Consider the following 19077-nt stretch of genomic DNA (forward strand, 5'->3'; position numbering starts at 1 on the left):
TCGTGTTCCAATGATACACAGTCAAGGGAGAAGGTGAGGTGTGTGCAGGCGGGCAGCATGACATCCCAGTGAGTGTAGTTAATTCATGCATACACATTTGCTGCCATATGCAGAATAGCCTGGAAAGCACCTGGCACTGGTGTCTCCAGGGAGAGGATATGGGGGGCGGGGGTTGGGTGGGAGATAAGATTTTACCATATATCCCGCTATACCTTACAATGTTTAAGCCAAAAAAAAAAATATTTGCTTATAAAAATAAAATAGATGGGCTGGGGTTGTGGCTCAGTGGTAGAGCGCTTGCCTAGCACTTGGGAAGCACTGGGTTTGATCCTCAGCACTACACAAAAACAAATAAAATAAAGGTATTGTGTCCAACTACAACTAAAAAATAAAAAACAAAACAACAAAATAAAATAGAAAGTTATACAATGTGTCAAATCAAATAAATAAGGCAAGTTTCAAGAACTCTTACCAAGTGACATTAGTGCAAAGTCACGAATAAGAAGGTAGGGATGTCAAGGCCCTTTTCTGGGGCAATACCATGTCCACAGTTGAGATCATCAGAGTCACACCGGTTGCTGGCAATAACTGCCCTGTCACTGAGCATCCCTTGCTCTCTGTCCTTTCCTTCTCCCTTCTCCAACAAGGTTCCTTCCACTGTTTTCCACCCGCTGCTACATCACCTCGAGATGACACATGCTCCAAGTCACACAGTCCTGGGATCTTAGAGATGGAGGGTGGTTTCATGGACTCACAAGGCAATCCCTGCCCCCATGATCCCTTACTCCCAGAGTATCCCTCAAGCAAGAAGCAACAGCTTCACTGTTATATGTCTGCACTGTGCCCACAGCAGAGACCCCAAAGGTCACAGAAACAGTGAAGTCTCAGAGAGGACGAAGTCCCTGGAGCTGTCCTCAGCTATTAGCTGTTCACTGCAGGGAGAGCCCCAGAGGCAGCCGCAGGAACCTGGGAGGCCAAAGGTTCTTCCTCACAATTGGCACAGCAGTTCTCCGGCAGCTCAGCAGCAGTACAGACCATCCTCCCCAGTGCTGGGTTTCCTTTTTAGCACTTCACAGACACGGCTTCACCTCTGACACTGTGGACACCAGAGCACTCTGCCTTTTGGTATGCGCTGCATCAATCCTATATCAGGACCCATGCCTGCAGGAATGGATCCTGAGCAGAGATTAGGAATCCAAATCTTGGCCCATAAATCCCCAAAACTGATGTTAGCACAATCCAAGAATCTCTTCAAACCATGAAATGGCCCTGGTCATTTAAAATAAAGGATATAAGCAAAAGAGAATCAAAACATTTTAAAAAGCCTGAAGACCCTCCAGTGTGCTGAGAATGAAGTCCCAAACCTTACTGCGGGTCTGAGGAGCCTTGAGCCACTGGGTGACATGGCCCTGCCTCTTTGGAGCCTCTCCCCTGAGGTGTCACCCAGCAGTCCTCCCCACCTCTCTTGGAACCCCAGCTTGAGCCACCTCATCCTTCCCAAGGCCTCGGAGTGCTCCCAAAAACCCAAGAGAGGAGGAGGCTGCCTTTGCTGATGGTCCTACCCTTAGAGGCTTCCTTTTATCTTTGGGTATTTGTGAATATTTGCATAAGTACATGTATGGAAAGGGGGAGGTCCTTATCGAAGTTGCTTAAATTAAAAAAAAAAAAACAAGATTTCCAGACCCTAAGGGATGATACTTTCTGACCCAGAGGAGCAGAAGCAGCCCCAGGTTCCAGGCTCATGTGCCAAGGACATAAAAGGTCATTGCTGAGAACAGGCTTCTGCCTGTGACAGGCACAATGGAACAAGGTGACAGTTCTGGTTTTAGCCCCAGAGCTCATAATGGCAACAGCTGTGCCACTAGCGCTGGTCTCAGCTCTCTCCCTTCAGATCGATGGAACACCAGCTTGACTTCTGACAGCAGGCTGTCTTCCCAGAGAGGCCAAGGCCCTTCTTACTACTCATCACAATGACAGTCTGGCTTTGTTCATTCATTGACTCAAGAAACACTAATTATACACCTATTTTATGCCTGGTACTGCAGGACACTCTAGAGATACAAAGAAAACTGAGCTATTGTTCCAGCCCTGAAGGACACTTAAGTCTCATGACACCCAGATCCACAACATTCACAGGCCTGTCCCCAGAGAATTCTGGCAAGCTTTACACTGTAAATGCCATTGTGGGATGCCATGCCCGGTAACTCAGAATCTCACACTGGAAGTGACCTGTCCAGGCCCTTCAGGAGCTAGTGTTCAGGAAGAGGAGGAAATAGTGAGAGGCCTCCCACTCAACATGCTGCCTGCCAGCCACCAAGGGGCCACTGGCAGGTTATTTTGCCCTTATGTTGTTCAGTCTGTTTTGAGCCACCCACCCCTCCTCAGGCCACTCAGTGGGGAGGGCAGGTTCGGGCAGGAGACTCAGCCAGGCCCTGGAGTGATGATTTTGCCTACAGCAGGGAGTGCCAGGTAGAGGCAGCACCCAACCAGGTCCACTCAGTCAGTGTGACTCCTTCTCCTGGGCCTGAGCCATATGGCTTTTCTCCCCAAGAAGCACAGTTCCCAAAGGACAAAGCTCTGCCTGAGTGCTCTGTGATCCTAACCTAGTACCATATGTATGCCCTGTGCATGCTCCAATCACACTTGTGGCAAATGTGACACAAAAGTCATAAAAAACCAACAACTTCAGTGTCTCCAGACCTTGGCAGTCACCATCTTGAACACAGATGCTTCCCAACTGCCTACAATGAACATCCCTGACGAGCATGACTAGGACCAGTGACCACACAAAGTGTGCCAAGAGCTGATCTCCACGGTGGGCCAAGCTTTTGAGAAATTCCACCGCCTCTGCACTTCTGTCCCTGCTGCACTCCAGCAAAGGAGGTTTCCAATTTAAGCGCTTGAGAAGAAACGTGGAAATCAGATCCACTGCCCTCGGCCTCTTTCTGCACATATACTGCATGTTTAGGTATCCCAATAGCCTTTGCTTTCTCTGGAAAAAAATGTACAGCATCCATTCGCCAGGGCCAAATGCGACCCAGAGCACCTAAGGAAGGGGGAGGGGAGTCCCAAGTAGTACATACCAGCACACCATGAAGGGTCAGGAAAGGTGTTTCCGCGAAGTGGGAAGCTCCTTTAAGTTAAATATTTCACTCTCAAAGATGAAAAGAAGTGTCTTCACTGACAAAGAACTGGCTAGCAAAACAGTCTGGAAGAACTCTAGCACAGACACACGGGCAGTAAGGATTCATGAGGGGACACCAAGAAAGGTGCTGTGTTCGCTTGTTAGTAGCCACTGCCAGCAATGGAGAAAGTAAGAAAGGGCTATTTGATGATTTGAGCCTTTTTAAAAATTAAAATTGAAAGAAAAAACTCAAAAGCTGGGATAAACAGTTATTACAGATTAGCAAAATTCTGCCACTAGCTTTGGAAACACAGAAGTTTCCTATCATAAAAGCAGGACTTCAGGGAGTGATTCTCTCTACCAGTATTCTTGAACACATGCACACCGGTATCTATAACACCAGTGGAGTCTGAGGTCAGTCTGGAAGCAAAGCATGGCTCCTTGAGGGGGTCTGACTTACCAGAGCTGCTGGCTTGTCAGGGTGAGTGTATAAAGAGAATGTATGTGCACATGTACAGGTCAGGTGAGAGCAACTGTCAGCCTAAACAAATGCTTATTCACAGTGCTTGCTGGCCCAAGGATGGCCCAAACTTCTCCCAGTCCATGCCTGGTCTTGTGTCTCACATCCCTCCACAGTTCTAAAGACTATCTTTATAACCTGCTAGCATTTATATTATTCTTAAAAGGCAAATGCCCCCAAAATAACATATTCGGTTTTGCTGATATTTACAATAAACTGGGTATTAGATCCTTTCTACCTGACACAGTGGGCAATGGGGTCCCTCTCCTAAATGGAAACTTGGGACAAGGTGGAGTAGAGCAGGACAGAGGTACAGAAAGACCCAGGTACTGTCCTTAGTTCAGCTCGGGAGTTGGCCCTCTGCACACTCAGGGAAGAGGACTGTCAGTGGTGCTCAGAATGAGGAAAAAGCAATCAGCCCTTCCTACCCTGGAGGCCACAAGGAAAAAGCAGTCTCCATGTGGGCCTCTCCACTGTCCGCCCCTGCTGGCTCAGTGAATCTCATCCCCAGGCCCTAGCCTGGACCATGAGCTCTGCCCGAAATCCTCCCAACCCTCCACTTCACTGTGAACACTCTCAGGAGTCCAGAAACATCAAGTGGGTTCTTGGTAGAAAGCAGCTCTGGTCTGAGCCTGGGCTGGCTCTGAGAATTTAATTACAATTCTCTTAATTCCATTCTTCAAATTAGGAAATTAAGGCACAAAGGAATCAAATAATCTCTTTCAGGCTCAAAGAAGGTGGTATATGCAGAAGTGAGAATGAAGTTTCTGGTTGGTTGCCCTACCCCACTAAGTTTCTAGTTGTTGGCATAGGGAAATTGATCCAACCATCTCCCAACCTAGTATGAAAGCTCATCTTCCAAAAAAAGATAACAACTTATAGAAAAGAAAGAGCTTGCTGTCTCTGAGTCCCCTCTCTTCCCCTCCCATGTCAGCTCTTGCCAAGGAGCTAAGAAGCTGATGTTCCATGAGGAATTCTCAGAAAGTTTGCCTTCCTGGAACCTGGTGTTTGGAAGGCAGTTTGGGGGTGTGTTTTTGTTTTGTAGTACAGGATGGAACCCACAGTCTCATGCATGCTACACAAGTACTCTGCCACTGAGCTGTACCTCCAGCCCTCGCCTCATGTTTAGAAGACCCACAGGCTGACTATACCTCAAGCCATCATCCTGGAAATGAGGTTCTGGAACATGACCTGGGGATGGCACAGAATAAGCTCTGACTGTTCACCTCCAGACTTCAGCAAAGGAAGGACAAATAAATGTCTACCTTGACTAAGCCTCTTTTCTCCAGGTTTTTTCTATTATGTGTATCTAAACCCAACAATTCTACCATTTCCCACTAAATCCAATGGCACAGAATATCAGCATCCTATGTGCTGGGAACTGGGAATTTGGAGATTTTAGCCTGGTAACAGTTCCACATTTCCAGAAAGAAACCTTTAAATAAAGCATTTTCAAATTTACCCTGGGCTGTAAGCTAGGGTGAGTACATTCTCAAAAGACCTTTTAACCATTACAAGATTTATTTAGTTGCAAAGTTCCTTTATGAAAGAGTTTCTTCTGATATTATAACCAACAACTATAATCCTGAAACAGCTAACCCATCCTATTTCTGACCTGCCTGGGTGGCAAGTACAAAAAGTTTTCATACAGCAAATCCCTGTTTTCTGCCCCTAACTTTTTGGTTTGTTTGTTTGTTTTGTTTTGAGATTGGGTCTCCCTGGATTGCCCAGGCTGTTCTCAAGTGATCCTTTCATCTTAGACTCCTAAGTAGCTGGGACTACAGGCATGTGCCCACCAGCACCCCAAATATTTAATAGCCTCGTTTGTATATTCAGTGCAGACAAATCTAGATTATGAGGTAAAAACAGCCCTGCTTTTATTCATTATAGTTATTCCACTAAGTTAGGTTTATAGTCTAAGCCACAGGCTACTAGTTGCCATGATAAATATGAGTATAATCTTTAATGGTTTACAAAACAGCCAACCTGTGGATATGTAACACGGGTCAATTTGTGGAATGCCCAGTTCCAAGGAGTGACGCAGCAATTACTTCCCTGGAATTTGATTGTATCTCATCTAATCCTATTGGAAATGAGTCATTATACCTTATAGCCTTCTTTGCTATCAAGGGGGCTGCTGTGCTAGCTTCTTTAATGAGGATACACCTGCACACCAGACAGGGTAGCCCAGCACTCTGACAGCATCAGGGCTAGGTGCACACAGGGACATGGCCCCGTAGTTAAATGCCAATGTAAAAGGCCAATGTCACCCCACATGAGAGACTGAGTGAGATGAACTTTAAAACCTAGATGCTTTCTACTAACCAAGTTGGTACCAGAATCATTTCCAGGAGGACTGCTGTCATTAAGGAATGCTTTCTCTTTGAGCTAGGTAAACCAACCCCACAAAAGGCCCCTCACTACTTGACTACCCCCGGCTGACGTTCCTTCTATCTTTGACCAAACAGGTTAATACATAGCTTGGTAAACATAGTTTACTAGCTAGATGTATTAAGAAATAATTAAATAATTAAGTTGGCAAAACCAAAATATCCCCCAGTGGAGTTACTAAAAATGTGACACATTTGGAAGGTACCTATAAGGACAATCCCAAAATATCTGCGCTCCCAAAGACGCCCCTGCTCTTGTAGGCCTGCACTGCTTCATAAGAAAGGCACATGACTGAAGAATGTGAATGCTTTTAGCCAGGTCAGCATACCTGAAACGCGTTCAGAGCCTCTTAGAGCCTCTTGTTGAAGAGAAAGCATTTATATAGCAATGTGCAGCTGGAGCTCTTATCTGTTCATTCTTCGAAACTTTATACCTATTATTCTTTCTGCAACAAGTCAGTAATGGCTAACAGGAAATAAAATAGATCATCAAAATACCAATGACAGTCTTAAAGAAACTGAAAAAAAAAAAAACTCCTCTAAAATTTGTAAGGAACTGAAAAGACCTCCAAATAGACAAAGTGATCCTTCTTGAGCAAAAAAACAAGGTTTAAGTCTGACTTCAAAATATATCAAAAATCTATAGTAACCAAAAAGCATGGTACTGGCACAAAAACTGACACACAGACTAATAGAACAGAATAGAAAACCCACATATTTACAACTGACTGGCTTCCTACAAAGGGTTGGCAAGAACATACTAAAGAAAGGAAAGTCTCTTCAAAAACTGGCGCTGAGGAAACTAGATATCCACATGCAGGGGAAAGACACTAGACCCTCATCTCTCACAATATAAAAAGATCAACTCAAAATGGATCAAAGACTTCCATGTAAAACCCCAAATTATGAAATTACTTGAAGAATACTCAGGACAAATGCCTCAGAACATTAACCTGGGCAAAAAATTGGGGAATAGGATCTCAAAAGAAGAGGCAAAAATTGACAAAACTGACAAACCAAAAAGCTTGAGCATAGCAAAGGAAAAAAAAAGTCAACCTATAGAATATAAGAAAATACCTGCAAACTGTTTACTGGACAAGGGATTAACACCTGGAATATATAAGGAATTCAAATAATGTGTCATCAAAAAAAAAAACAAATAATCTGACTTAAAAACTGGCACATGATCTAAACAGACATTTCTCAAAAGAGGATGTGCAAATGATCGAGCATATGAAAAAATGCCCAACATCATTAATCATCAGGAATTGCAAATCGAAACCACAATAAGTTATCATCTCACCCTAATCAGAATAGCTATTATCAAAAAGATTTTTTAAAAAATGTGTTGTGGTTCCAGCACTTGGGAGACAAAGGAGGGAGGATCAATTGAGCCTGGGAGTTCAAGACTAGCAAGGGCAACATGGCCACACCTCAAAAAATAAAATAAAAAATTAAAATGCTGGCAAGGGCTCAGAGAAAAGAGAACTCTCAGGCACTACTGGTAAGAATGTACACTACTACAGCCATTATGCAAAATACGGAGAAGGTTCCTTAGTAAACTAGAAATTGAACTACCATTCGATCCAGCAATCCCACTACTGGTAGTTAAAGGAACTGAAATCAGTATGTCTCAGAGACATCTGCATTTGTAAGTTTACTGCAGCACTATTCAGAAGAGAAGATAGGAAATCAACCTCAGTCTCCATCAACGATGAATGGATAAAGAGAAATCAGTATGCACACACCAATGGAATATTATTCAGGATGAAATTTTATCATCTGAAACAACATAGGACTTGAGGGCATTACATTAAATAAAGTAAGTCAGGCACAGAAAGACAAACACAGCATGTTCTTGCTTATATGTGGAAGCAAAAAAGTTGATCTCAAAGAATTAGAGAATAGAATAGTGATTCCCAGAGGCTGGGAAGAGTGGGAGAGGGGCACAGAAAGAGCATGGTTAACAGGTACAGGGGAGCAATTATATAGGATGAGTCATTTGTAATGTTCCACAGCAAAATAGGATAAGTAAGGATGGTTGGCAATTAATTAAATATTTCAAAACAGCTAGTAGAGAAGATTCTGAATGTTCCAAACACAAACAAATGATAAATGGCTGAGGTGAGAGACAAGCCCATTACTCTGATCACTACACATTGCACATGTTTTGAAATGTCACACCTTTCCCCAGGAATATACACAATTATTAAGTCTCCATTACAAAAAAAGTATAAGAAGAAAATACAACAGGACAAAAGTAGGAAGAGACCAGGTCAAAGAGAAAGAGAGATACATGGAGATGTCAGGGAAGGGGTGTCAATCTGCCAGTAAGGAGAAATAGTCCAGACCTGAAGCAGAAGATAAATGTGAATAAATTATTAGGGATCAGCACACTGTAGTGAGGTGGTCTCCATCAATACATGGGAAAATGACAAGGATTTGGACTGCAACATTTTATCTACAGGAGACTTGAAGACTGTCTACCGGGGCCTCAAAGGAGGGATGTGAGGGTGGGGAGCAGGCTGGAGGAGTCTGAGAACAGTTCTGCCTGCTCTGCTCTACCTGGACCAGGAAGAGCTTGGTCTGCATGATTACAGGCTGATCCTATCTCCACTGACACATCCTGGGTCCTCCAGCATCTCTGACACCAAGTAATTTCTTCTACTCTAGGAAGTAACTGCTGAATCACTGCAATGGGGCAAGAAAGTGAAAGGAGAAAGAAGCAAAGTTTCCAAGTCAACAGACTGGGGAAGCAGCACTTCCCTAACCAGGCACTGGGTGTGTCAGTCCAGTGCCAGCTAGACCCAGAACACAAGCCTGCACCTTGCAGCACTCAGCCACCATCACACCTCCATTCCCTCCATTCTGCCATCACCATAGGAGAGGAGCCAAGGGGGCAGAAATGGAGGGATTCACCTTAGCTGCAAAACAAGGAAGGACGACAGTGAAATTCAGAACAACTTCACCAAGTCAATGGCAAGTTGGGAGTAAAACCTGAATGAGACCACTAGCCCTTCCCTCCCACCTAAGGAGGGCACAGTCTACCAGTTTGCTTCCCCCAAACCCAATCCTTGGCCCACCTTCCTCTCCTCTTCCAAACCATAGGAGTAACAATGTTATGAAGATTCTTGGAAATCTGGACATCTCTTAGACCTAGCTCCCTCCTGACTGGGCTCCATCAATCACTCCAGTTCATTGCTACTTGATTATCACCCAGTCAGGCAATGTGATCATTTCATTTGACATCTGTATATGTAGAACAGTCAAAGCAACGAATAAAAAATGTGCAGTACTCAACATTCCTTCACACACAATCCCAAGTTTTTACACATTAAAAACAACACAACAACAAAAAGTGCCAGTGGAAGCCAGCTGTATCAGTGACCACCTGACAGAAAGCTGGTCCAGATTCCTCCCACCCCCACCCACATCCTGTGCCAGCTGTCCCTGTCTCAGCACCTCCTTCTTCTGCAACGTTTACTTCTCCTAGAGGTTCTCTGAGCAGCAGTCAGAGATGGTAAGCACTCCAGCCCGCTGAGCAACTTAAAATCAGAGCACTGTCAGGGAAACAGAATCAGCAAGACTATAAAACTGAGTGGGAGGACATAAGCTCCCACCTGCACTGGTCCATTCCACAGTTCACAGATCTCTCTAGCTGACCTCTACCCTCTTGCCCTGGGAGCCAGGCACTTTCCTTTCCCCATTTCACAGATGAGAGCTAACTAGGACTCACATCCAGCACCTTTTCTTTCTTTTATAATCCAACTTTCCCCTTCCCAACAAAACCAAACAGATATGCCAAAGACACTACTGCCTTTGCTTTGTGATAGGAACCAGACTGATGCCTGCATCAAATAATGTGTCCCCTGCCCAACTCTGAGCCAGCCAAGGTGACTTGAGAGCTGTTCTGTCATTGCTAAGACAAAGGAACCTAGGAGAAATCACCCAAAATACACCCTATGCAAATAAATGTTTTACATAAAAATAAAGTGCTTGCGCTTCCTATAGAAAATGGATCTGGATATTTGCTATTTTGTTTTTCCCCCAAAAAACCCTCCTTTTAAATGTTGGTCACGCCTTCAAATTGCTTTTGTGAACCACTTGCCCATTGAAAAATACTGTGGACCCTTCTCCAGCCAGACTCCTCCTCCAGTGTGCCTCTTCCTCATCATCAGTGTAAAGGTAGAGATCTCAGTGCAAGACTGCTCCTCAACATGGCTTTTATGTACTGAGATGAATTCTTAAACTTTGGAAAGTCAAGAAGATCTAGAAATACCTCAATTCATTAGTTTCAGGAAAAATGTGGGACCATTTTGATCTCCTAATTTCACCATGGTGTTAGCTATTTTATTTCACCCAAACATAAAGTAGGGGAAAAAAGGGCACAAAGGAGGACACGTATGCAAAATCAGACAGCATCATCAACCACTGCCGAAATAGTCACCTGGACTGTGTCCACACCAACTCCCTAAATATTTCTCAAGTTGCTGTTAACTAGATTGCTCTCTATTTTTCCCAAATGAACAAGGAATAAGAGGGGACAGGAACCCTACACATCTGAACATACTCTGCGAATGTCTTGGGAAACTGAGTCAGAAGACCCAGCTTAGAAGGGCCAGTCTGGAAGAAACCATGCCTGCTGGGCCAGACACAGAACCCAGGGCTGGGTGTATTCATGCTGCTTCCTTTGAGTCCCACTGGGAGGGGGAGAACCACATGCAGAGAAGCTACAGAGGCTGCAGACATGGGGGCCAATAAACAGCTGGGTAGATGAGCTGGGGCATAGAGCAGGGGACATCAAGGAAAGCAAAGCTACCCCTGGGTCCTTAAACACTTTCCAGTTCACCCTATGAGCTAACTGCTCAACATCCACTCTTCCTTCTTCCTATTCTGGCTTCAGGAAAGGCCAACCCTATTTCCAGCTGTAGAGTGGGAGTAGTCTTGATTAAAATAAGGGTGCATCAGAATCCATTGACCCTGCAACAGATTTCTGGGTCCACCCCTCAGTCTCTGATTCAGAAGGTTGGGTCTGGGACACTGCATTCTAACAAGTTCTCATTATTAATGAGAGATGATTAATGATGAGAACTTGCAACTTTTCTGATTCTGCTGGTCTCTGCCAACCAATCAATCCACAGCACTCTCAAAGCCTCATGCTACTGGTCTGGAAAGGCACGGGATCCTCTGCTCCTATGAATCAGAGAGAAAGACTGATGTACACAGGGCAAGGGTTGGCTAGTGACCCCACTGGTTTGTCTCCTTCCCTGCTGCTGCTGGAAGGAATCGAGAAATAGTCCCACTGACCTTAACTATTTTGTAATCATTAGGAGACTAGCCCTATAATGAAACCAGCAGTGATGGCTGGCGAGAGAGGAATCCAGGTTGTTGATGAAACTGTAAATCTGCTAATACAGTAGGACTCCAGTGATCAGACAGCTTCCATCAGAGCAGCCCGTGCAGCTGCAGGAAGGCTTTGGCAAGGAATGGGGAGCAGAAAGGGGCAAGGAATTTTTAAGAAGATCTCAGAATCCTATCTAGTAAATTACAACAAGACGAGCCCTGTAGGAACCTGAGGTCAGGCAAGTCACAATGTGAGAGAAAGGGTTCTGGGAAGGTTCCTGGGCTGGGAGAAGTGAATGTTTTCTTCCTCTAGAGTCCCATGCCTCCTTGTGGTGGTTGAGGGCACCCCTCTGTTTTTCTGACCCTATTCCAGAAAATAAATAAAGGACACCTCACCTTTATCATGAGATGATAGTATGAGTCCCTGAAATCACCCACATTCATATTTATTTGCCTTCCTGCTTTTGAGGCCCTCACCAGGTTGACCTCACAGAACAGCCTCCATATTAAAAGGCCTGCAGTCTCACACCAACCCAGTTAGAGCTGTGGGCAAACAGTTAGGGGAGAGGGAAGCAGAGGGGTTGGCTGGGGGACACAGGGCTGCAGCCAAGACAGGGCATGAAGAAGGTGGGTACAGACCAGAAAAGGAGAGAAGGGCACAGACCCCGGGTCCCCTGGCTTTCCAATCCCCAGTCAAGTTATTACAAAAGGTACAGTTAAGAGATTGAACCTATAAAGAAAAGCTGATCTAATCCTAAATTTAACGCTGACCGCTGACCCCCGCCCCCTCTAGATCTGAACTCATCATAAAGGCTTCGTTATTGCAGTTATCAGCGTCAGGCACCACTCCAAGTACACAATGTGTATTAGCTCATTTCGTATTACAACAGGACTGCTACCACTATCCACCCAATTTTTGCAGGTGAGAAAATGGGCACAGAAAGATTTAGCTACTTGCCCAAAGTCACAGAGATACTTGAAAAAAATTCAACTTAGGAGTCCACAAACGTTCTAGGAATAAATTCAGTTTCTGAAAGATGTCTGCTCACTACCCAGGCCTGAGTAAAGAAGCTCCTGATTCATAAAGCAAAGTACTGAAAATAGAAATTGTTGATATTGATAATTAATCTGCATCCTTCCATTGATAAATAAAGTGAAACATTTATTTTTAAAATCCTAAGAAGGAAGTTATGTGATTTAATGAAAATGGCACTAGCTCCAGACACTGAGCACTTGAATCCCAGACCAGCCTCTTTCAACTAATCTCAGGTAGGTGCCCCAGCCACCCCTCACCTGGGCTTACTTTATGACCCACAGCTTGCCTCTTGACAGGCCCTGGGAGGACCTAACCTGAGCCATGCATTCAGGGGCTACTCAGAAAACAATAGTCTCTTCTCCTTTAGGTTAAAAAAATGTATCACGCTTAAAGGAGCCTTTTAAGGTTGCCAAGAATAAAGTCCAAAATTACAGTAACTTCCACAATCCAGTAAGAACAACCTAGTGAGAAAAAAAAATAGGCAAAGGATGTGAACAGGTAATTCACAGAAGCTGAACTATAAATTAGCATGAAAAGGCCTTCAATATTTTTGGCAATTTGGGAAATAAAATTAAAACAATAATGTCTTCTTTGCCCATTAGACTGGAAAAATTAACAGTTAACAAAATTAACTGGCAAATATATCTAGCCCAGTCAAAGGGAAACAGTTTCACTCACTAATGGAATAAGTACAATCTGATAAAGTCGGCAGGTGGGGGGGGGGCAATTTGACAAAAATATCAATTTAAAATTACACTCTGTCCCAGAAATTATACTTCTAGGGATCTAGAAGACTGAAATATTTTTGAGCATTAACACTGATATGTTTCAAGGATTCCTCACTGATTTTATAGCAGAAATTTGGAAGCAATCTTAAATGTTCAGTAATAAGAGATGATTAAATAAACTGCACACACGATACTCTAGAATGTATCTCTACTCCCCACAACACAAAGGAGGACAAACTTCTCATGTCAGTATACACAGATATTAGGAACAGAGCATTAAATTTGAAAAGCAAACCACAGAAAATTTTGTGTAATGTGACTACACTTGTTTACAATTAAAGTGTTTGTCTACTGACAGGATCCAGAAGCAAGGGCACTTCAGCAGCAATGAGCACACCTAATGGCTGATACACCTGGGTTATTACACCACTCTATTAAAAGGAACTAAGGCTCTTAGGAGAAATGGCTAGGGCAAGGAAAACATAAGCTAAAGTCTTGATTTTGTGCCAGAAAGAAAAGAAAACCTCAAAGAACCATAGGGACATTTCAGAAGGACATACAATCCAGCTGAAAGGGCTCCCCCTGGCCAAATCTGAGACAATTAGAGCAACAAATGAGTAATGGGAGTAACAGTCTATAATCCATTGAATAAAGCAAGAATTCTTAAATCCAGGGATCCAAATCAAGAACTAAATAAGATAGAAAAGTTCTATTCAGTACAATTCCAACTAATAAATGTAGAAGAAAATATGGAATTAGAAAATCACCATCTGTCAACAATCGTAAAAACTGATTCAAACAAGAAGCATCAATGGGTTCTAAAACTAGTGGGTAAAAATATGAGTAACAGTATTCTAACATAGTCTCAAATTCTCTCCCTATGAGATACATATTGATTACAACAGGAAAATGAAAAGTTTTCAATGAGGCAGACACCATCTGAGTCAAATGATCAAAGTTAACAAGGCCAGTGAATGGGATCATGGACAGCATTATCCTAACCGGACACGCTAACAAGACAGCAGCATGAAGCCTGCGCTGTTCCTGCCAGAACTGCATAACCTGAATCTAATCATGAGAAAACCACAGGAAATCCAAATTGAGCAGCATTATCTAGAAAACAGTCAGTAGTCTCCAAATATGTCAACGATATGAAATACAGACTCAGGAACTTCTTCAGACTAAATGAGTGATAGAGACAAAATAATTTAATGAAATAAATGAGCTAGGATTTTCTTTTGCTATAAAGGACATTTTGGGGGGCAACTGGTAAGATCCCAATAAGACCTGTATATTAAATAATCGCATTCTATCAATGTGATTTTAAATAATTTCACTGCTGTTATGTAAGAGACTGTCCTTGTTTTCAGGAAATACACAGTAAAGTATTTAGAGGTAAAAGGGCATTAGGTCTGCAACTTACTATTAAACAGTTTGTAAAAAAGTCATCCATGGGGGCTAGGGCTGTAGTTCAGTGGTAGAGTGCTTGCTAGCAAGGTGAGGCACTGGGCTTGATCCTCAGCACCACATAAAAAATAAATAAGTAAAATAAAGTTATAAAAAAATTTTCAAAAAGAAATCCATGAATATGAGAGAAAGACAAAAGACACAGCAAAATGCCAACATTAGGAGAATCTGGATGAAGGGTACCTAAGAATTCTCATTATTCTTGCAACTTTTCTGAGTGTGCAATCATCAAAATTCAAAAAATAATTTAAGAGAGCAAGGTGTGTATATGCATAGAAATATAGGGGATTTCCTGGGGATTAGGTTCATGGTGACATCTTCCTTAAAAGCACAAAAAATCAGAAAATAATGAAGTAAGCTTGCACAGGGGTTAATACTTATCTCTCCAAAATATGCTCTGCACAATGAAAAAAAAAAAAAAGCTGTTTTTAAAGATCTTTCAAGACCAGCTCATTAATCATGTTCTACAAAGGAAGCACCAACATAATCAAGCCTTCTTCACCACAGATCTGTGCTACTTTTTTTTCCTCTGAAAGTCAAAGCTTCCTGATACTATGAGTAGTTGAAGATGGGGACTTTTCTGGAATATGTAAGCTAAAAAGGAGTTTTTCATTAAAAAGCAAACAGGATAAAACATACTTGGTAGAATTCTTGAGATGCTAAGCCAAGGGATAGGAATGGGGGTTAGCTGGTAGAAGTCTACTCTAAGAAGGCTCCCAGGTCGGCAGCCAGCTTAAAAGATTCATGGGATCCATAGTTCTCTATCATATACATCCCAATTCTCTGGTGTCCTATTGCTTACAAAAAGCTCTCATGGATAAAATTTATTTCACCATTTCCTTAAAGTGACTTTTTTTTTAAACTCCAATATTTATTTACCAGCAATACTACAAAATAGCCAGTTTCCAAAACAATAGTGTTAACTATAATCTAAGACATCGGCACTGCACACTGAGTCTACATGGGGACAGAGTTTAACCTGAGCAAATACATACCCTGAGATGGAAGATACCAAATGAAAAGGAGCTAGAAAGGTAAAGTAGGAAGGTAAGTACAACATATTGCAGAACTCAGCAGAAACACTGCCCTCCTTTCTCTTTGAATCTGTCCAGCATCCATTCCTCTAAACTCTGTCTTTGAGTCAGACCCTCCCAATAACTTTGGCTCGTTGCTACAGAACATACTTACAAGACACTACAGGGAACAAGGCCTTGGGAGGCTCTGTTCACATGCAACACCACCCTGAGAACAGCATCATTCATGGTCTCCTCCGATACCAATACTCCCACAGAATCGCCATACTGACCTCCCCATGTGGGCACTATTTTTCACTTTCCTTAAAGAAATCAATGAATTGAATCTTCTAGGAGTAAATATTTCAGGGAAAAAAAAAAAAAACCAAAGGCCCTAACCTATATCCAAAGACAAACTCCCTGTTTAAAAAAAAAAAAAGGCTGTTTGCCACCAAAGAAAAATTAGGATTAATTCTAGGATAACCAACAACTAATCTATGTGCATTGACCAATACCAAAAGAATCAAGGTTTAAAAACAAACTCAGTAAGAGATTCTTTTTTCACCTTTTAGAAACGAGAACACCAAGATACAGAGTTAGCTAGTAGCAGAACCAGAATTCACACCCAGATCACCTGCTCTGTCCCCATCCCCCACTTGTGTCCCGCAGTCCACACAATCCACTTGAACAGGGGATGAACCAAGCATAATTTCACTGCAACATCCTAACTGCCACACCGCCCCCCATTCCCTTGTTTTAGACGTCCTAATGGGCAGGTGACAAATCACATTCTATCCCTCCCCAGCCTCCCAAACACAAAATACATTCAGAGGCAAAGCAATCATCATTCAGATGATGAGCTTTACAACCGCCTATACTTCCTTCTTACCCAGAGGAATATGCTCATGAGCTGTCAACTGGGGCAGGAGAAACCCATCATTATGTAATGTCAGAGGGCAGGCAACAAGGGGCAGGGAAGCTGAGCCTATCAATGCTCCCGTCCTTTGCCCACAAAGATATAAATTTACCTTTGACAATGTGAGTGTCTCAGTTTTCTAGGGCCTACACGTTCAAGACTGGCTTTTCAAAAGACAGCCAAAAATTCCTGCAAATCTCTCAGGCCTCAATTAACTGACTAGCAAAGCCAGAAAGGCAAAAAATATGAAAAGCAAAGATTCGAGATGTCGAGGACTACAAGTCTGCAGAAAAGGGAAGAGGAGTTGCAAGGATGGAGACCCAATTTCCCACCCTGAGATGCATGTTTATTTTTAACCCGGTAATGTTTACACCCGAAACACAGCGAGGCCTTCAGCGTGGGGAGTCCACTGGATCCGGCCCCAAGACGAACGAGGCAGGCGCCGCGACACCGGCACGGGGCGCCGCATCCTGCATCCCGAAGCTCCCAGCCGCCCCCGGCCCTGGGCGCCGTGCCTCCTCCGGAGCCAGGGTCGCCCCTGCTCGGATTGTTCTCAAAAGACGCCACCGCTGGCGAACCGCTAGGCTGTGCGATTTCCATGACAACCGCGGGCGCCGTCCGGGTCCGGCTGTCCAGGTACCGGGACTGGACCCCGCGCCCGTTGCCCAGCCCCGGCCTCCGCCCCGCAGACGCCGCGTCGCCCCGGGTCCCGCCCGGCTCACCTACCTGGCGTGCCCCGGCCCGCGGCGCCCGCCGCCCAGCTCTGCCCGGTTCTCCGTCAGCCGGGCGCGCGCCCGGGCCCCGCTGCAACAGTAGCGGCACCGCCTGACTGAAGTGACAGGTTTCGTGCCCCACCTCAGGTGCGTATCCCCCTGCCCCGGTCCGCGGCGCCCGCCCCGGCCGCGAACCTGCTGCCCGCGCGCAGCCCGAGCCCGCCGCCGGCGCCGGCACCACCGTAGCTCTGGACGCCGAGCGCGGCCCCGCCCCGGCCCCGCCCCCGGCCGCGCAGGCGCACCGCAAGCCTCAGCCGGCCAAAGCCCCGCCCCCGGCTGCTCCAGGCTTCACGGGTCTCACCCTCCTCTGTACCCGCGTCGCCTGCGAGGAGTTCTTCAACTTCCGGACCCACAGATGGCGTTTTTACCCTCAGGGACACTGAGGCTTTTGAGGCCTGACACGTCGCCGAGGAGTAGGTTCCTGAGAGGAGCCGCGACCCGGCTACGTGCTCAGGCGATTAGCGCGCTCCCGAGGTGCAGATGTGGTGGCTCCCTCTGAGACGTTTTTAGCAACGTGAACGGTCCAATCAGAAACGTGCAAAAAATAAATAAAATAAAAATCACAGTTCTTGGAAAACACAGATTTGCAAAAAGAAGAGGTTGCTGATATTTGAGTGTGTGTCCTTCCGGACCTGTCTGGCATATGTGCATAAATGATATCAGTTACTTCTCCCACGAAATTCTTTTTTCCATAGGAAAACAAGTTGTAAAAAGTTTGGGAAGAAATGTTTCACTTTGATAAGACTTTAAATCTTAACATTTCTGTTTGAGCAAGGTAAATACTGGACTGAACATAAACAGTTAATTTCTCCTGGAGTCTTTACATTTTTGTTTTGTTTTCCCTCCCCTGATTACCTGAGTCATTACATTTTATCAGGGGGGAAAAAAATCTTTCTCCTTAAAAACTGTTAAATGAAAACTATTTTTTAAATTTTATTTTAGTTAATGGACCTTTATAAAAATTATTTATTTTATATGTGGTGCATGAGATTCAAATCCAGTGCCTCACCCATGCTGGGCAAGCACTCTACAACTGATCCACAACCCCAGCCCCATTTTAATTCAATAAACCAAAATATTTTGCAGTCAGTGTTCACATCTCAGGTATAAAAATAAGTAAGCATTTATAATTTGCCTCAAAAATGAAAGATATTACTCTGTTAGAAATTAAACAAGAATTCTCTGAACTCATTTAGATTTAGGTCTGATCCTCCTCATGCAACCAAAATCCAAATGCATATGATACTCTGCAACAAAAATAAATAAATATAAAACTAACTCTGAATCTTTTTCAATGTTTTATTTTATTTCTCTTCTGAAATATAACCCACTAACAAAATACTTACCTTTTGTTATTCTAATAAACAGAAGGAAATACTGACAGAACTTTGACCCTAGTACAAAATTAAAGCCAAGAAAATCTGAGCTGGTAGAAATAATTTTTTTTCATATCTTATTTTGTAAAATTAGTGTGACCAATATACCTAGTTTTCCTGGGCCAGCCCCAGTTTGCATCTTTTTTTCCAGTAATAATTTTACTGGAAATGCTCCTTTTCACTCTCAAAAGTACTCCAGTTGAGGCATTTCATGGCCAGGCTATTTATAATTCAGTTAAGAGAGTTTTAAATTCAGAAACTTTAAAAAGAAGAAAGAACCTAATTTAAATTCACATTTAAAAATAGAAATCAGTCTAATGTCAACATTCATTCACTTAGCACAGTAACAAACTCTGAATGAAAATCAGTCTTCCAATAATATTTGTCACTT

General features: G+C 43.6%; 1 protein-coding gene across 13 annotated transcripts in view; it reads right to left on the reverse strand.

Moving 5' to 3' along the window:
- The window catches only part of Inpp4a (inositol polyphosphate-4-phosphatase type I A), a 130754-nt gene extending 113281 nt beyond the window's left edge, over nucleotides 1–17473 (reverse strand). For all 13 annotated transcript variants that reach the window (XM_026379286.2, XM_026379283.2, XM_026379295.2 and 10 more), the window contains exon 1: nucleotides 17264–17473. The gene's annotated coding sequence lies outside the window, so the exon portion shown is untranslated. The remainder of the gene's footprint in view (nucleotides 1–17263) is intronic.
- Between the last annotated feature and the right edge of the window lie 1604 nt (nucleotides 17474–19077).

The sequence above is a fragment of the Urocitellus parryii genome, chromosome 12 (assembly GCF_045843805.1).
Source record: "Urocitellus parryii isolate mUroPar1 chromosome 12, mUroPar1.hap1, whole genome shotgun sequence".
NCBI lineage: Eukaryota > Metazoa > Chordata > Mammalia > Rodentia > Sciuridae > Urocitellus > Urocitellus parryii.